At 43.0% G+C, this 19,143-nt stretch overlaps 1 long non-coding RNA gene across 1 annotated transcript; it reads left to right on the forward strand.

Moving 5' to 3' along the window:
* The first annotated feature begins 15,969 nt into the window (after positions 1-15,969).
* Positions 15,970-17,948, forward strand: LOC145066584 (uncharacterized). Its single transcript, XR_013688784.1, has 2 exons — positions 15,970-17,177; positions 17,596-17,948. It is a non-coding gene; the product is annotated as an uncharacterized LOC145066584 (long non-coding RNA).
* Positions 17,949-19,143: the final 1,195 nt, after the last annotated feature.

Raw genomic sequence — 19,143 nt, forward strand, 5'->3', positions numbered from 1 at the left:
TGTCCACAATCACCCAAATTGCATCGACACCCCTCGCGGTCGTTGGCAATTTGGTGATGAAATCCATGGTAATCTGTTCCCATTTCCACTCGGGAACCTCTAATGGCTGCAACTTACCATGTGGACATTGGTGTTCGGCCTTAACCCTGCGACAGGTCAAGCATCTCTCTACAAACCATGAGACATCCCTCTTCATACATGGCCACCAATATTCATTTTTCAGGTCCAAATACATCTTAGTGGCTCCGGGATGGATCGAGAATTTCGATCGATGAGCCTCGTTCATCAAAATGGTACGCGTTCCGCCCATGGACGGTACCCATATATGTAACGCCCGTGTTTCTGGGCTTGCCATTTTTAGCAATGTAATAGTTTAGGTTAACCTTTGTAAACCCAATTTGAAATAATAAAAATGTATTATTTGTGAATTATGTGTGTATTTTCTTAATTATTATAATTTAATGAATTAAGAATAAAATGAACGTCAAAATTTAAGTGTAAAATAAACTCGATATCTTTGCATAAAGTTGTAGTGGCCGAAACGAGGTTTCCAAATATATATAGAACGCCCAAATCTGACTTCGTATGAGGAAATTATGATTTTCTGAAGTTTCGACTGGGCAGTATGCAGCCCGAATACTCGATTGAGATCGAATGGTTTTTAGCCGAAACAATCTAAACGAGAATCGAAGATCTCGTTGTTAGTAGCGAAACGATTAAAAGTTAGGCGAGAACGGACGTCAGACGAAGAAGTTATGAATTTATAACGAAGTTTTTTTGTCCCGGACTCCTACAAATAAATAATAAAATAAAGTCAAAATTAGCCGACGAAGTCTAAACGAAAGTTGTAGAGCGTAGTCTCACCTTCGCGCGGATATAAAGAACGTCGAAAACGGAGTTCGTATGAAGGAGATATGAATTTTTGAAGTTTATTAAATATTTAATATTTATTTTTAATTAAACCTCCGATATTATCCGAAGGGGAGTCAGCCGACCTATCCGAAGTACGCCCCGCGTACTGCTGTATGCCCCGCGTACAACAAAGGGTGACGAAACCAGCACTCGAGTACCTCCGATGACGCAAGTGCTTACGATCCGAGGCGTACGCCCTGCGTACGTGCGAGGGTTCAGCTCCTATAAATGGGGATCCGAAGGCAGCCTTAGTTCTTTTGCAAATTCCATCCCTCTCTCTAGTCTTTGCCTCGTTTTGCGTGCCGTTTATACCCCGAAACCCCGGTAATATTTCTGAGCCCCGAAGCAAGTTCCAAAGTCCCGAGGATCCCGAGAAGTGAGATTTCCGAGCCGAAGCCCTGCCCGCGAGGAGCCCGGTTTTTGTGAAGATTTTCCAGATCTACGGAGAAACACTACTTCTGCAAGTCGTAGTGCTGCCCGATCATCTTCTGATCAGGTGAGTGTATAGTCCCTTTCAATACACGATGTTATATAAGTAATCGTTGAATGTATTTAAGAATACGGGAAGTGAGTGTGTAGTCATTTTCATTCCAACGCAATATTATGAAGTATTCTATATAAAATACGTGCTATGTGTATATATTTTGTTGCTATATGTGTGAATGTATATTCACTCTCTTCTATCTCATATATCTGATATATTCTCTATGAAATACGTGTTATGTGTGTATGCCTCATCTGTTATGTGGAATATGTATTGATTTAAGCATGCTATACAGGTTTTTAAACAATGTATAAAAATGTATATTTTTATCTACTAATATGTTGGGTAGAACATGGGTAGATAATTGGTGTGAAATAAACAGATGAGAGGCCTCAGTGTTATTGGTGTTATTCTAGTCATTCAGCAGAGTATGGATGACGACCACAGACTACTCTAGACTGTCCTGTGGAACACTAGCAGGCTCATTACCTGTAGGTGTTGTGAACGACGTGTTCACCGGTGTACTCTATCCCCCACATGGTTGCCTTTAGGACACTTATTGTTGAGGAAGCCCCTCTGCAGTATTGTCCGTCCCGATGAAAATCCTGAATTAGGTTCCTTATAATAGATGTTATTTTAGGGACGTAAAGTGAGGATAACGGGAATGGGTAATCGGGTTTATTGTGGATTGTTGAAATTAAATATAATTATTATGGGTTGAAAACCCTATATGCTCACCAGGCTCCCAAGCCTGACCCACTTAGTTTATTTGCATTACAGGAAGTGGCGCAAGAGCTTAAGATGGGCGAATCATCAAGTTGTTTTGTTTACAAGTCTGTATATGTATATATTTGTTGAATGACTTGTAATGTTATCGTTTATGCTTTATGATCTGTATCGGAAAATGACATCCCGACTTTTGATTATGAAATGAAATCATATTTCTATATGAAATGTTTTGATAAATATCTATTTTATCATGTTTTGTTTTTGGGAACAAATTCCGCATCTCTTTTAAAATTAAAAGGATTTACTCTGAAAATGTTTAAAAAGCATAAATGAAATCGGTCTTTTCTGGCCGAGATTTTGGGGATGTCACAGTTGGTATCAGAGCATTAGTTTAAGCGAACTAGGAATTTGTAGGATTTCTAGACTTAAACTTAGAATGCTAAGTGGAAATTCGAGTTAAGTGTCTGTTGGATTTTAGACACGAGCACTAGTTTATTTTAGGAAAGTTGCCTAAAATGCTTTTATGTGCTAAATGTTATATGTTGCCATATATGATATTATTTGTTCGGATCTACAGTTTGTTGCCAACTGGATCTGAAGGTTTATGTGTTTAGGATTCTAAGCGTATGTATACGATACTAGAACTAGCATGTAATCGTTTGGAGTAATAAGGTGAAATTATTCGGTATAGATCAAAAATGGTGAGAACAAGAAGCGGAGTTGGAAATGCTGATGAAAACAGGAATCAACCACCTGTAATTCAACAAGTACCTGTTGTAGCTGTTGCACCTGAGCCGATAACAATGGTTGGTGTACAAATGATGATTCAAACGATGTTGGATCGTCAGATGGAAGAAACAAGACGTATGCTTAGGCAGAATCGTGAAGAACCGTCAATTCAAGTGGAAGAGCCCGAGGAGAATGGAGGGCAGTCTGAAGGAGAAAACTTTAGTGGGATCATTGGTCAAGACAACCCACCCGTGGTTAGGCGTAATAACCAGGATGGAGGAAATGATGGGCGTGGGTGCAAGTTCAAGGATTTCATGGCGTCCAAACCACCATGTCTATCCGGAAGCCCGACGCCGATGCAAGTTATTGACTGGGTCTCCGAAATGGAGACTATGTTTGAAAGTTGCGAATGCAGCAACAGGCAGAAGACCGCTCTTGCGATCCCTCTGCTAAAATTTGGCGTGTTGAGTTGGTGGAAGCTGTTAGCTGACTCTATGCCTAAGGGAGAAGCAAACAAAATGTCTTGGGAAGACTTTGTGGAACAACTAAAACTGCAATACTGCTCCGAGCAGGACCTTCTGGAAATCAGTAATGAGTTTCAGAATTTGAAGAAAGGGAAATTGAGCGTTACTGAATACGCTGCAAGTTTCACAGAAAAGATGATGTTTATCCCATATTTGGTGCCTACAGAACTCTCTAAGGTCAACAAGTTTGCCCTTGGACTACCAACAGACTATGGTCCAATGGTTAAGCAAGCAACCACATTGAAAGCCGCCATCTGGGCTGCTAGAAATGTTGAGACCCAGATCAGGGAAAAAGGTCTGGAAAGGTCAGAGGTTGGTGAGAAGAGGAAAATCGATGGATTTTCAGGGTCCAGCAAGAAAAGTAAATTCTCGAAGTCTAGTTCGAAGGGAAGTGGAGGAAAGGTAGAGGCGAAATGGTGCGACAAGTGCAAGAAGAAGCATCCTGGGAAGTGTGGCGGGGAAACCACATGCTTCAAATGTGGAAAGCCAGGGCATTATGCCAACGACTGCACCTTCACCAAGAATGTTTGTTATGGTTATGGTGAGGAGGGGCACATCTCAAGGGATTGTCCGAAAAAGAAGGAAGCAGCAAGACCCAACATTCCGTCAAAGCCAAAGGCGAGAGCATTCCAGATGACACTGGAAGCTACTAAAGATGAAGCTAATGTCGCTTCAGGTACCTTTCTCGTTAACAAATTGCCTGCCCAAATTTTATTTGATTCTGGAGCCAACTACTCCTTTATATCGCATGAATTTGGTAGAAAACTAGCTTTGCCTGTTGATAGACTAGATAATGCCTTATTAGTCGAAGTTGCTTGTGGCAAGTTTGTACCTGTTAGCCATCGTATGAAAAACATCTTAATTGACTTGAATGGGAATAAGTTCCACGAGGAATTATTGCCTATCGAACTTAACGGTTTCAACATCGTTTTGGGAATGGATTGGCTTAGCGCCAATGATGCCGAAATTTTATACAAGAAGAAAATAGTGAAAGTGAATCCGCCTGGGAAGGAATCATTTATGGTGTATGGAGATAAATGCAGAGTAAATTCTGGAATTTTTTCTCTAATGAAAGCCAGAAAATGTTTGACCAAGGGGTGTACATCATACTTAGCATTCGTGATCGATGCTAAGAAGGAAAAGAAGGTGATGCAAAATATTCCTGTTGTGTGTGATTATCCGGAAGTATTTCCCGAAGATCTTCCTGGATTACCGCCCGATCGACAAGTAGAATTTCGTATTCACTTGTTGCCTGGAACAACGCCAATTGCAAAAGCACCTTATCGATTAGCACCGACGGAGATGAAGGAGCTGATGATGCAACTTCAGGAGTTATTGGACAAAGGTTTCATAAGACCTAGTTCATCACCCTGGGGAGCTCCGGTGTTATTCGTAAAGAAGAAAGATGGAAGCATGAGGATGTGCATTGATTACCGAGAGCTGAATAAGGCAACAATAAAGAATAGATATCCGTTGCCAAGGATTGATGACCTTTTCTATCAACTACAAGGTTCAAGTTATTTTTCAAAGATCGACCTGAGGTCAGGATATCATCAGCTGAAAGTAAGAGAGCAGGATATAGAGAAGACTGCATTCAGAACGCGATATGGACACTATGAGTTCTTGGTTATGTCGTTTGGACTAACCAATGCTCCAGCAGCATTCATGGATTTAATGAACAGAGTTTGTAACCCGTTCCTTGATAAATCTGTGATAGTGTTCATAGATGACATTCTGATTTATTCAAAAAGCCAAGAAGAGCATGGCAGACACTTGCGAGAAGTGTTGGAAGTCTTGAAGAAGGAGAAGCTGTATGCGAAGTTCTCCAAATGTGATTTTTGGATTCGTGAAGTCCAATTCTTGGGTCACGTGGTCAACCAAGAAGGGATAATGGTTGATCCAGCGAAGATCGAAGCGGTGATGAGGTGGGAACAACCGAAAAGTCCCACGGAGATCCGAAGCTTTTTAGGATTAGCCGGATATTACCGAAGGTTTATCCAAGACTTTTCTTCGATCGCTAGTCCATTAACAACTTTGACCCACAAAGGAGCTACTTATGCTTGGAGTGATAAGCATAAAGAAGCATTCGAGAAGCTAAAGAAGAAACTATGCGAGGCACCGATACTTTCTCTACCCGATGGAGTTGAAGACTTTGCTATTTATAGCGATGCGTCTGGGGTTGGATTGGGTTGCGTTTTGACCCAAAGGGATAAGGTGATCGCATATGCGTCTCGACAGCTGAAAGAGCATGAAAAGAACTACCCGACTCATGATTTGGAGTTGGCAGCGGTAGTTTTCGCTCTGAAAATATGGAGGCATTACCTCTATGGCACAAAGTGCAAACTTTTTACTGATCATAAGAGTCTCCAATATCTCTTTAGTCAGAAGGAATTGAATATGAGGCAACGACGCTGGCTGGAATTACTTAAAGACTACGACTGTGAGATACTTTACCACCTCGGTAAGGCCAATGTTGTTGCTGATGCTCTCAGTCGGAAAGTCAATCTTGAAAGGAGAAGGCCAAGAGCGTTGAGAATTGAAGTTGTCTCGACTATTTTGGAAAGTATAAAGAAAGCTCAAAGCGAAGCTTCTGAGAAAAATGACCGAAAGGAGGAACGTTTGGGCAAAACGTTGGTGTTCGGTGTAAACAGTCACGGACTGAAGGTGTTCCAAGATTGGATTTTGATACCTAAGACAGGAGGAGTCAGAGATCTTCTAATGGAAGAAGCTCACAAAACCATGTACTCGATTCATCACGGTAGCACTAAAATGTATAGGGACCTGAAACCCTATTATTGGTGGCCGACGATGAAGCCCGACATCGCGAAGTATGTGGCAGAGTGTGTGACCTGTGCAAGAGTCAAGGCACAACATCAGAAACCATACGGGAGTTTAGAACCATTACCTATGCCTATGGGTAAGTGGGAAGACATTGCTATGGATTTTGTCACTAAACTGCCCAGAACAAAAAGTGGTCACGACATGATTTGGGTGGTCGTTGATCGATTCACTAAGAGTGCGCATTTCATAGCAGCCAATGAGAAATGGTCTATGGAAAAGCTTGAGAATTCTTACGTGAAGGAAATTGTGAGGCTTCACGGTGTTCCATTAACAATTGTGTCAGATCGTGATAGCCGTTTCACCTCACGATTTTGGAAAAGTCTACAAGAGGAATTGGGTACCAAGTTGTGTTTAAGTACAGCTTACCATCCGCAGACTGATGGTCAGAGCGAACGGACGATACAAACACTTGAAGATATGCTGAGAGCATGTACCTTGGAATTCCTAGGTAATTGGGATGAACATTTACCTTTGGTAGAATTTTCCTATAATAATAGTTTCCACTCGAGCATTAAGATGGCACCTTATCAAGCATTGTATGGACAGAAGTGTCGTACGCCGTCTTGTTGGCTTGAGGCTGGGGAAAAGCAGTTTATGGGACCGGAGATAGTCCATCAAACTGCTGAAAAGTTGAAAATAATTAGGGAAAGAATGTTAGCAGCTCAGGACCGTCAAAAGAGCTATGCTGACAAAAAGCGAAGACCGATGACTTTTGAAGTTGGAGATTCGGTTTTGCTTAAAGTCTCGCCATGGAAGGGACTTATAAGATTTGGTAAAAGGGGAAAGTTAAGTCCAAGGTTTATTGGACCGTTTAAAGTTCTTCAGAGAATTGGAAACCAAGCTTACAAGCTCGAACTACCAGAAGAACTGAATGAAATTCATAACACTTTTCATGTGTGTTATTTGAGGAAGTTCACGGGAGAAGTTCCCGACATAATTCCACTTTCAGAGTTGAGGATCGATGAAAACAAAAGGTTGATTGAGGAACCGGAGGCAATCGTTGACCAAAAGACTAAGAAATTGCGACGTAAGATGGTTGAGTTAGTGCTTGTCCGATGGAAACACATGAATGGGCCGAATCTCACCTGGGAGACGGAGAGTGACATGATGAGTCGCTATCCGCATTTGTTTGCTGGTGTGTGATTCCGGGGATGGAATCATTCTAAGGTAGGGAGAATTGTAACGTCCGTGTTTCTGGGCTTGCCATTTTTAGCAATGTAATAGTCTAGGTTAACCTTTGTAAACCCAATTTGAAATAATAAAAATGTATTATTTGTGAATTATGTGAATTATGTGTGTATTTTCTTAATTATTATAATTTAATGAATTAAGAATAAAATGAACGTCAAAATTTAAGTGTAAAATAAACTCGATATCTTTGCATAAATTTGTAGTGGCCGAAACGAGGTTTCCAAATATATATAGAACGCCAAAATCTGACTTCGTATGAGGAAGTTATGATTTTCTGAAGTTTCGACTGGGCAGGATGCAGCCCGAATACTCGATTTGAGATCGAGCGGTTTTTAGCCGAAACAATCTAAACGAGAATTGAAGATCTCGTTGTTAGTAGCGAAACGATGAAAAGTTAGGCGAGAACGGACGTCAGACGAAGAAGTTATGAATTTATAACGAAGTTTTTCTGTCCCGACCTCCTATAAATAAATAATAAAAATAAAGTCAAAATTAGCCGACGAAGTCTAAACGAAAGTTGTAGAGCGTAGTCTCACCTTCGCGTGGATATAAAGAACGTCGAAAACGGAGTTCGTATGAAGGAGATATGAATTTTTGAAGTTTATCAAATATTGAATATTTATTTTTAATTAAACCTCCGATATTATCCGAAGGGGAGTCAGCCGACCTATCCGAAGTACGCCCCGCGTACAGCGAAGGGTGACGAAACCAGCACTCGAGTACCTCCGATGACGCAAGTGCTTACGATCTGAGGCGTACGCCCCGCGTAGCCTCGTACGCCCTGCGTACGTGCGAGGTTCAGCTCCTATAAATGGGGATCCGAAGGTAGCCTTAGTTCTTTTGCAAATTCCATCCTTCTCTCTAGTCTTTGCCTCGTTTTACGTGCCGTTTATACCCCGAAGCCCCGGTAATATTTCCGAGCCCCGAAGCAAGTTCCGAAGTCCCGAGGATCCCGAGAAGTGAGATTTCCGAGTCAAAGCCCTGCCCGCGAGGAGCCCGGTTTTTGTGAAGATTTTCCAGATCTACGGAGAAACACTACTTCTACAAATCGTAGTGCTGCCCGATCATCTTCTGATCAGGTGAGTGTATAGTTCCTTTCAATACACGATGTTATACAAGTAATCGTTGAATGTATTTAAGAATACGGGAAGTGAGTGTGTAGTCATTTTCATTCCAACGCAATATTATGAAGTATTCTATATAAAATACGTGCTATGTGTATATATTTTGTTGCTATATGTGTGAATGTATATTCACTCTCTTCTATCTCATATATCTGATATATTCTCTATGAAATACGTGTTATGTGTGTATGCCTCATCTGTTATGTGGAATATGTATTGATTTAAGCATGCTATACAGGTTTTTAAACAATGTATAAAAATGTATATTTTTATCTACTAATATGTTGGGTAGAACATGGGTAGATAATTGGTGTGAAATAAACAGATGAGAGGCCTCAGTGTTATTGGTGTTATTCTAGTCATTCAGCAGAGTATGGATGACGACCACAGACTACTCTAGACTGTCCTGTGGAACACTAGCAGGCTCATTACCTGTAGGTGTTGTGAACGACGTGTTCACCGGTGTACTCTATCCCCCACATGGTTGCCTTTAGGACACTTATTGTTGAGGAAGCCCCTCTGCAGTATTGTCCGTCCCGATGAAAATCCTGAATTAGGTTCCTTATAATAGATGTTATTTTAGGGACGTAAAGTGAGGATAACGGGAATGGGTAATCGGGTTTATTGTGGATTGTTGAAATTAAATATAATTATTGTGGGTTGAAAACCCTATATGCTCACTAGGCTCCTAAGCCTGACCCACTCAGTTTATTTGCATTACAGGAAGTGGCGCAAGAGCTTAAGATGGGCGAATCATCAAGTTGTTTTGTTTACAAGTCTGTATATGTATATATTTGTTGAATGACTTGTAATGTTATCGTTTATGCTTTATGATCTGTATCGGAACATGACATCCCGACTTTTGATTATGAAATGAAATCATATTTCTATATGAAATGTTTTGATAAATATCTATTTTATCATGTTTTGTTTTTGGGAACAAATTCCGCATCTCTTTTAAAATTAAAAGGATTTACTCTGAAAAATGTTTAAAAAGCATAAATGAAATCGGTCTTTTCTGGCCGAGATTTTGGGGATGTCACAATATCTGACCTTGAAAAGTCATAAGCCCCCGGCTATCGGTAACGAACTCCGATACCATCCCGAAAAATCGCTCTCTCTTCTGGATTTCTGACCTCACAGCCTCAGCCTAGGCCCCACGGATAGCATCCAACACCGGGGTCATCACTGTCAATCTCAAACAAACATCCCGCAATGGGGCGCCCTCTGCCCTTCGGCTCAGAGCATCGGCTACGACATTAGCCTTGCCCGGGTGGTACAGGATCTCACAATCATAATCCTTGACCACGTCCAACCACCTCCTCTGGCGCATATTCAGGTTGGGCTGATCCATCAAATACTTCAAGCTCTTGTGGTCCGTGTATATCGTACATCGAACCCCATACAGATAATGTCGCCAAATCTTGAGGGAGAACACTACCGCTCCCAGTTCCAAATCATGAGTGGGATATCTCGACTCATGAGGCTTAAGCTGCCTCGATGCATACGCTATCACATGCCCCCTCTGCATAAGCACCGCTCCCAATCCGGATATCGATGCATCAAAATATACCACAAAATCCTCCATCCCTTCCGGAAGGGCTAAAACTGGGGCCTCGCATAGCTTCCGACGAAGTGTCTCAAATGAGGTCTGCTGCTCCGAACCCCATGAAAATGCAACACCCTTCCGGGTCATCTTGGTGAGTGGCACAACGATTTTGGAGAAATCCTTAATAAATCTCTGATAATAGCCGGCCAATCCCAGAAAGCTCCTGATCTCGGTGGGTGATCTCGGCACCTCCCACCTCATGACCGCCTCAATCTTGGCTGGATTGACCAATATCCCACTCTGGTTGACGAGATGTCCCAAGAACTGAACCTCTCGTAACCAGAACTCACACTTGGAGAATTTGGCATACAACCTATCCGATCTCAGAACTCCAAGGATCTCCCTCAAATGCTCCTCATGTTGTTCTCTGGACCTCGAATATACCAAAATATCATCAATGAATACGATCACCGACCGATCCAGCATCAGCCTGCACACCCTGTTCATGAGATCCATGAACGCAGCTGGTGCATTGGTGAGCCCAAAAGGCATCACCACAAACTCGTAATGCCCATAACGAGTTCTGAATGCTGTCTTCTGGATATCTTCATCCCAAACCCTCATCTGATGATATCCCGACCTCAAGTCTATCTTGGAGAACCAAGATGCCCCCTGCAACTGATCGAACAGATCATCGATCCTCGGCAGCGGATACCGGTTCTTGACCGTCAACTTGTTCAACTCCCGGTAATCAATACACATCCAGTGTGAACCATCCTTCTTCTTGACAAAAAGGATCGGTGCTCCCCAAGGTGAGCTACTCGGTCGAATAAACCCCTTCCCTAACAGCTCCTGAAGCTACGAAGATAACTCCTGCATCTCTGGCGGCGTGAGGCGATAAGGCGCCTTGGCAATAGGTGCTGCTCCCGGAACCAAATCGATATGGAACTCCGCTTGCCTCTCCGGAGGCACGCCCAATAGTTCCTCAGGAAAAACATCCGGAAACTCGCACACTATCGGAACTTCCTCAATCGAACTTGGCCTCCCCGCGGCCACGCGCGTGTCCAACACATAGGCTACGAATCCACTGCAGCCCTGCTGTAGAGTCTGCCTCGCCCTGGCAATCGAACAAAATGCTGACTCGCACGCGGTCCCCTCGCCATACACCGTAAGCACTCCCCCACTAGGGTCTCGGATCGTCACCAACTAACACTCGCAGTCTATAATAGCTCCAAATCAGCTCAACCAATCTATGCCCACTATAACACACACGTCCCCCATCGCAATCGGAACCAGATCTATCGGGAACTCCACACCGAAGATCTCAAGGATACACCCTCAAATCACCTCCGAAGCATACACTGTTCGCTCATCAGCTATGGAAACTCGCAGAGGTCGACTCAACGCCTCTCGACGGATACTAATGTGCTGACTAAATGCCAATGAAACAAAGGACCGACTCGCACCCGAGTCAAATAATACCAAAGCAGGTACATAACTCACAAGAAAAGTACCTACGCATATCATCATATGAGCACAATATCGTAAACCAAAGATGAAATACAGAATACATACCAGCCACAACATCGGGCGCCGCGCGGAGCTCCTCCGCAGTCAACTGAAAAGCTCTCCCACAAGCCTTCGGAGCCTCGGCCTTCACCGGTCGAGCCTCGGTAACCCTAGCAGCAGGCGCAGATCCCTGCGCTGATCCTTGGAGTAGCTGAGGGCACTCGGCCTTCCGATGGCCGGTCTGGTTGCAATGGAAGCAAACCATAAATCCCTTGGGGCAATCCTTGGCGATATGCCCCTCCTTGCCACATTTGTAGCAAGCACCCGATCGACAGGCCCCCTCATGACCCTTGCCGTACTTCCTGCAAGTGTGGCCCTTCTGGCCTCCAGTCCTCGAATCAGCGGACTTGGTTCTCTTGGCTGCCGGCTGAGACCGAGCCGGCCGCCGATCCAACCTCTGAGACTCGGCCTCCTCCCTGGCCTGAGTCTCCAACTCAATTTCCCTCTTCCGGGCATTTGCCTGGAGCTCGACAAATGTCCGGTACGTCGAGTTCGACACGAACTCCCGAATGTCCCTCCTCAGAATACCCAAATACCGCCTCATCCGAGCCTGCTCAGAAGACACCTGCTCAGGGCAGAACATCACCCTCTCATGAAACTTCCGGGTGACCACAGTAACCGAATCATTACCCTGCTTGAGGGTCAAGAACTCCTGAACCAACCGTTCCCTCTCCACCGGGGGAACATACTCGTCTCTGAACATGGTGGTGAACCTCTCCCAGGTCACCACCAAAATCTCTGCAAGAGTGACGTTCGCTGTCACGAACTTCCACCAATCCTTCGCTCCCAAGCGAAGCTGGTTCAAAGCGAACCGTACCCTCAGATGCTCCGGACATGAACACGTATAGAAGCATCCCTCAATGTCAGAAATCCATCTCATCGCAACGATCGGATCCTACGTCCCATCAAAGTCGGGTGGCTTCGTGTTGCTGAACTCCCGGAACAACAACGAGTCACCTCCCTGAGGCCTGGCAGCAGCCACAACGGCTGCAGCCTCAGTCACCGCGGCGTACCGCTCATCAACAGTCTCCAACAGTGTGGTCTTGATAGACCCAAACATCTCCGGAATCTCGGCCCTGATCGCCACAGCCACCTCATCGTGGATCATCTGACAAAGCCCCTCGTCACTCACACCGCCCGCCTCAGGTCTGTGGCGTGTCCCAACCATGGTACTTCTCAAATACAACAAAATGATCAGAGACTCGATCGAGCATACTCATATTCGATGACGCAACCTTACTCGTCCTCCGTTGTCCAAAAGATTCTTACATGGAATGCCCGCTGATCCGGTGTCTTCAGTAGTATGGGCCCAATACTACTGACCACAACGCATCAGTATTCACTCCAAGTCCTCCTCCTTGGATCCTGGATTATGAGTACTCTACTCTCATGAACTCCTAACTGCTATCTACTCGTTATCAAAGCAGCTCAGCAGCAGAAACCTCCTAGGCTAAGGCATCACAAATCAGGCCACTCTAGTCCTAATATGTATACCCAGCCTTCTCTAGCATGCATAATGTAACATAACATATCTCATAACACATAATGTAAGGGTACTTTTGGGAATTCACTATTCGGGCGCTGGCTGATCATACACACGACTCTACTCTGTTTGTCTCAAAACTCTTTTTACTCTTTACAAAAATTTTACTTTGTTATCAAAATTTTCCTCAAATCCTCAGTTTGAGTTCAGATACGCCTGAAGGTGCATCCGAATCTCTCAAACCAAGGCTCTGATACCAACTTGTAACAACGTACATTTCAAAATAAAAATTTCATTTTTGTCACAACCATTTTCACATAAAATGTTTTAAAAACATCCAATAATAGTTAACAAAACATATCGTATCCCAAGATCACAAAAATCAAGTCCTCTCTCTAGTGTGTACGAGTCACGCCGGCGCCTTTCCACGGTCCTCGCTAGAACCTGAAACACATAACACAACAACTGTAAGCATAATTGCTTAGTGAGTTCCCCAAAATACCACTTACACACATACGCCCTTCCAGGCCACGACCTTTCGGTCCATGTGTCTCAGGGGACTTCCGTCCCAACCCGCTAAACCTTCCGGCCTTACCCGTGTTGACCTTCCGGTCCATAACTTCCTGACCTTCCGGTCCACATCATAATGCCTTCCGACCCATAACATAATGCCTTCCGGCCCATATCATACATAACATACATATCACATACAAACGCATACAGAACATGCAACGCATATCATACAAACATGCACCTCATAACATACAAGACCTTCCGGTCACACATAAGTACCTTTCCAGGTACAATATAGTGAGAAGACTCACCTCAGGTATCTCGGTAAGTCTCTGTCTCGGCAGAAATGTGATCTAGCCTTCGCCTAATCACATAAAGCAAACACTCCCATAAATATAAATATACTCCGACCTTTCTTAACATCCTTAGAAGGGTAAAAGACCATTTTACCCCTCTCCTGGCTCAAAGGCCTCACTGTTGACCAAACCCTAAAGTCAATCAAAAGTCAACGGTCAAACTTTGACCCGACTCGTCGAGTGCACTAAGGCGACTCGGCGAGTCTACACGTGTCCACTGACTCTCTTAGTCCCTCTCTTGGCACGTCAAGTCCTTCCCTTTACTCGACGAGTCACTCCTGGCATGAATCGTAGGGCCACCCCGACTCAACTCGCCGAGTCTCAAGAACTACTCGGCGAGTACCGCCTTGAACCTCAGTCCTCTAACCCCCTTCTGACTCACTGAGTTATCCCCCAACTCGGCAAGTCTACTCACAAAGATTTTCATGTGAAACCCTAACCCTACTCGCCGAGTCCCAAGAACAACTCGGCGAGTTCATGCCATGCACTAGCTCTATTGACCTCCTGAGGTCGAATCTGTGCCCCTAATTCATAGATCTGGCCTTCTCAAGCATGAAAGTCACGTAAAGCTCGAAACTTGATGCATATAAATTAACATAATGGCATCAAATGGTGATTTAGTCCCAAAAATGGCAACCTAAGTCCAATAACCCCAAAATGACTCATAAAGTTCCATGGGTTAAAGTCTCTGGACCTCAATGAGTCCAGATCCAAAGCACAAACTCGAGAGGGGACTAAATACTCTGCATATTCTTCTTCCAATGGGTTTAAAAACCCTAACTCTATGAAACAAGACCCAAAACTGGAGAAGGTCCGAAGGAATACCTTAATATGAAGCCTTTGATCTCAGAAGATGCTAGATTTGCACTTCCTTCAGCCTTCTTTTGCCTTGATCACCTTCTCCTTCAAGTTTCACCAACAAAAGATCAACAATGGCCTCTCTTCTCCTCACAAGCGATCTAGGACTCTCTCTGGGGTGTGGTAGCCGCAATGGACGGCCATAAGGGCCTTTAAAGAGGTCTCAAACCCTGGAAATTAGGGTTTCATTAAACAGCGTGGACTCGCCGAGTCCACTCACGAACTCGCCGAGTCCAGCTGTAAACTCGCGTCCGAAATCCACGACCATACCTGGCGAGTCTAGACGCCAACTCGCCGAGTTCCCCCACAAAACCCAAAATATTGGAACAAGATCTCATACCTGGAAATCTGGGTGTTACAAAGAATATGTATCCAATGTAATTAAGAGTGATAATGGGTGGTGGGTTAGTAGGAGGTGGGGGTATATACTTTTTTTTGTTTTTCTTTTAATTAGAAAAATGTTAAGTAATAAAAAATATAAAATACCAAGGGAAAAATCGGCATTTTAAAAAGTTTAAACAAATTGGACCAAACTTACAACAAAAAGAAAACTTTGGACTTCTGGTGCTAGTCCAAACCTTTTTGGACTAAAGTGGCAATTTTCGACATACCAAAGGGACCATTTGTGCAATTTAGTATTTTTTCAAATATTCATCCCAAATTTAAGGATCAATCTAGATATGTTACAGTTATTCTCCGGTCTATGATCATGCACAACCTTTCCTTGTATATTTCACTAGGTGTGAGACCCGTATATTATACAAGTTAATTTAAAAGAAAAAGATTCAACATTTAAGTGTAAGCAGTAAATATTTTTTAATGTAAAACTTTAAAATAAGAAAGAAATAGACGTATTCATTGGAATTTAATTTCATATATTTATAGTTAATACTTAAATATATAAGTATATTACTTTAATTTTAAAATTTGAAACAAATTAGAAATTGACAAGTGAATTATATTTATTTTAAAAAGTACCACAAAATGACAAGTGTTAAAACTCATGAGAGATTGACAAGTGGCAAAATTATTTTCATTTATCAGGAGGATTAGTTTCCTATAAATGTTGGCTTCCATTGTATTGTAATATATACAAAAAACCTAATCAATAAGAAGACTTTCAACTCTCTGATTGACAACATGGTATCAGAGAGCAATGAGACATTCCAACCCAACTAATCCAAACTCATCTTCTACCCAGAATCAAGCTGCCATGTCCGAAGATGGTAGCTCGAATAAGAGAAACAATGATCTTACTACCCAACTTACAAACCTTTTCAAAACAACCCTCAAGAACCAGAATCAAACCACAAAACAGAGTTTATCTGATAGCTTGAAGATCAGTCTCAAGCTTAACAACCACAATTACGCCCTCTGGGCTCGGATGATCCGAGTTGCGATTGGGGGAAAACCAAAAAGTTTGTCGAGCCATATTTCTGGTGTTCCAGCACCACCAGATCCATTAGACGACCGGTACGAGCAATGGGAACAAGATGATTTGATCTTGTTCTCATGGCTAATACAAAACATTGAACCTACACTCGCTAGCAACCTTACCGAGCCCCCCACGACAAAAACTCTATGGGATGCCTTAGTGGTTATGTACAGTAGCAGGAAGGATAAGTTACAAACCTTCGACCTTCACGTTAAAGCAAATGAAATCAAGCAGAATGGGGCTCCTCTTGAAGATTTTTGGATAACCCTGCAAGGTATATGGGGTGAAATCGAGAGGAGAGATCTGAATCCAATGAAGTGTGCCATCGATATATCCACATACAATAGTATCAGGTATGAACAAAAACTCTTCCAATTTTTGAATGCCTTGGATCGAAGATTCGTTCCCATCAAATGAGAAATCCTTCGATGGGACCAGCTTCCCTCTGCAGAGGGGGCCTACGCGGCTGTTCGGAATGAAATGGCTCACCAAAGAATTCTTGGAGTTGCCACTGAAAACCCACTACCTGGCATGGCGGCTGGCCTTGTCGCCGGAGGTGGTTCATATGATTCCGGTGGGATAGTGCTGGTCACGAAGGGGCAACATCGCAGATCAGATTCCTCTGGGAAACCTCCATCTCGAATGGATAAATCAAAACTAAAGTGCAGCCACTGTGGTATGTTGAAACACACTAAAGATCAATGTTTTAAACTGGTCGGTTACCCCGAACGGTGGAATGATGGCGACAAGAAAACTGGTACTGGTGTCCCGGTTGAGAAAGGGAAAGCAGCCATGGGTACCGGCACCGACAGAATTTAGATGCAAGGGAGCTTTGGTGGTATCACCACCTCTGGTGTCAAAAGCGACGAAGGAAATGCAGGTAAATGGTTTGGGGCTTTATCCTCAGAACCTTGTTTATTAAATCCTAAGTTTTTTAGTTCCCAAACTCTTGAAATATTAAAAAATGAACCCCAAACTATTAGACATGCTAAAATGGCTCAAAATTCCCATAAGGCACAAAAGAATTCTTGGATTTTTGATAGTGGGGCCACTGAGACTATGGATTTTGAGTCCTTTGATATTACCCTTAGCTCTGAACCCAGAATATCTCAAATACAAACGGAAAATAGGGAAGTATGCATGTTAAAGGGAGAGGGACAATTGAGATATCTCCTAAACTAAAACTTTATAATTGCCTTTATGTTCCTTCCCTATCTTATAAATTGTTGGCTATTAGCCACGTCACAAAAGAGCTAAATTGTTCTGTTTTAATGCATCCAACCTTCTGTATTATGCAGGACATCAGGACTGGGTTGATCATTGGGCGTGACGCTGAATGACATGGATTATACTATGTGGATGAGGTGACTCAACACGGTACTGTGATGCTTGCTCATGGAACACCAAGTAGGGAAGCATGGGTATGGCATAAGAGGTTGGGGCATCCGTCCACAGGCTACTTGCATTTATTATTTCCTAAATTTTTCCCTTCTAATAACGTTTTAGTTTGTGAAACTTGTGTTCGTGACAAAAGTCATAGACAAACCTTTAAACCAAATAACGCTAGTGTGAATTTACCTTTTTCCTTTATTCATTCTGATGTTTTGGGGGCCGGCAAAAGTTAACGAGGGGCAAAGTTTTCGTTTTTTCCTATTTTTTGTAGATGATTGCACACAAATGACTTGGGTATATTTCCTAAAACACAAATCCGAAGTTTTTAAATTTTTTACCATGTTCCATGCTATGGTTCAAACCCAATATAAAACCAACATTCAAATTCTTCGGTCTGATAATGGAGGCGAATTCGTGAACAATTCTATGAAAGAATTTGTTCAGTCTAACATAATGGTTCACCAAACCACTTGCCCAAGACATTCTGAACAAAATGGCGTTGCCGAGCGGAAAAATCGTATTTTACTAGAGATGACTCGGGCTCTTATGCTTGAATGTAATGTACCAAAATCTTTCTGGCCTGAAGCCCTTGCTACCACTGCTTACCTTATTAACCGACTACCCACCAAAGCACTCAACCTTAAAATCCCATTGCAAACCCTACCACTAAACCGTTGATCACACTGAGTTGGTTGAAATGGGTTCCTTCTTCTGACAACGTTGATCATAGTAATGGAAATGGGTCACCTCACACTACCACTAAACCGTCAATCAATGTTATCCAAGATCTACCCAACCTGGAGTCTGAGTTAAGTACATCTTAGAACCCTGAAACTATTCCCAATCCTTCGTTATCAAGTAGCCGTGGAAATCATGAAATGCCAACAGAACATGAAGAATTTCCTGAACAGGTAGAGATTACAGAGCCAGAAGAAGTAGTTCAGCAGAAGACAACAGTTCTACTCAAGTGACTGTGACATAGAGGTATGTGCTACCCCCAAGAGCAAATAGAGGAGTTCCTCCCAAAAGATACTCGCCAGAAAGAAAGACTACAAGATCAAAATTTCCTATGGAAAATCTCGCTGAAGGAAACTTGTCCCAAGAAGCTAAATCGTTTGTCACCGCTTTGTGCTCTGAACAAACACCTTCTACAACTCAAGAAGCCTTGAAATCGAGAGAGTGGAAAGAAGCCATGGAGACTAATATGGAAGCACTTAAGAAGAACAACACAAAGGAAAAGTGTGCACTTCCACCGGGCAAAAAACCAGTGGGATGTAGGTGGGTCTTTTCTATTAAACACAATGGAACTATTGAGAGATACAAAGCTCGACTGGTAGCCAAAGGCTATACCCAAACATATGGAATTGATTACTCTAAAACATTCTCTCCGGTTACCAAGATCGATACAATTAGTGTACTCTTCTCTATTGCTGCCAATAAAGGGTGACCTCTCC

This window comes from Lactuca serriola, chromosome 8 (assembly GCF_051521515.1).
Source record: "Lactuca serriola cultivar US96UC23 chromosome 8, Lser_US96UC23_V15, whole genome shotgun sequence".
NCBI classification, from domain to species: domain Eukaryota; kingdom Viridiplantae; phylum Streptophyta; class Magnoliopsida; order Asterales; family Asteraceae; genus Lactuca; species Lactuca serriola.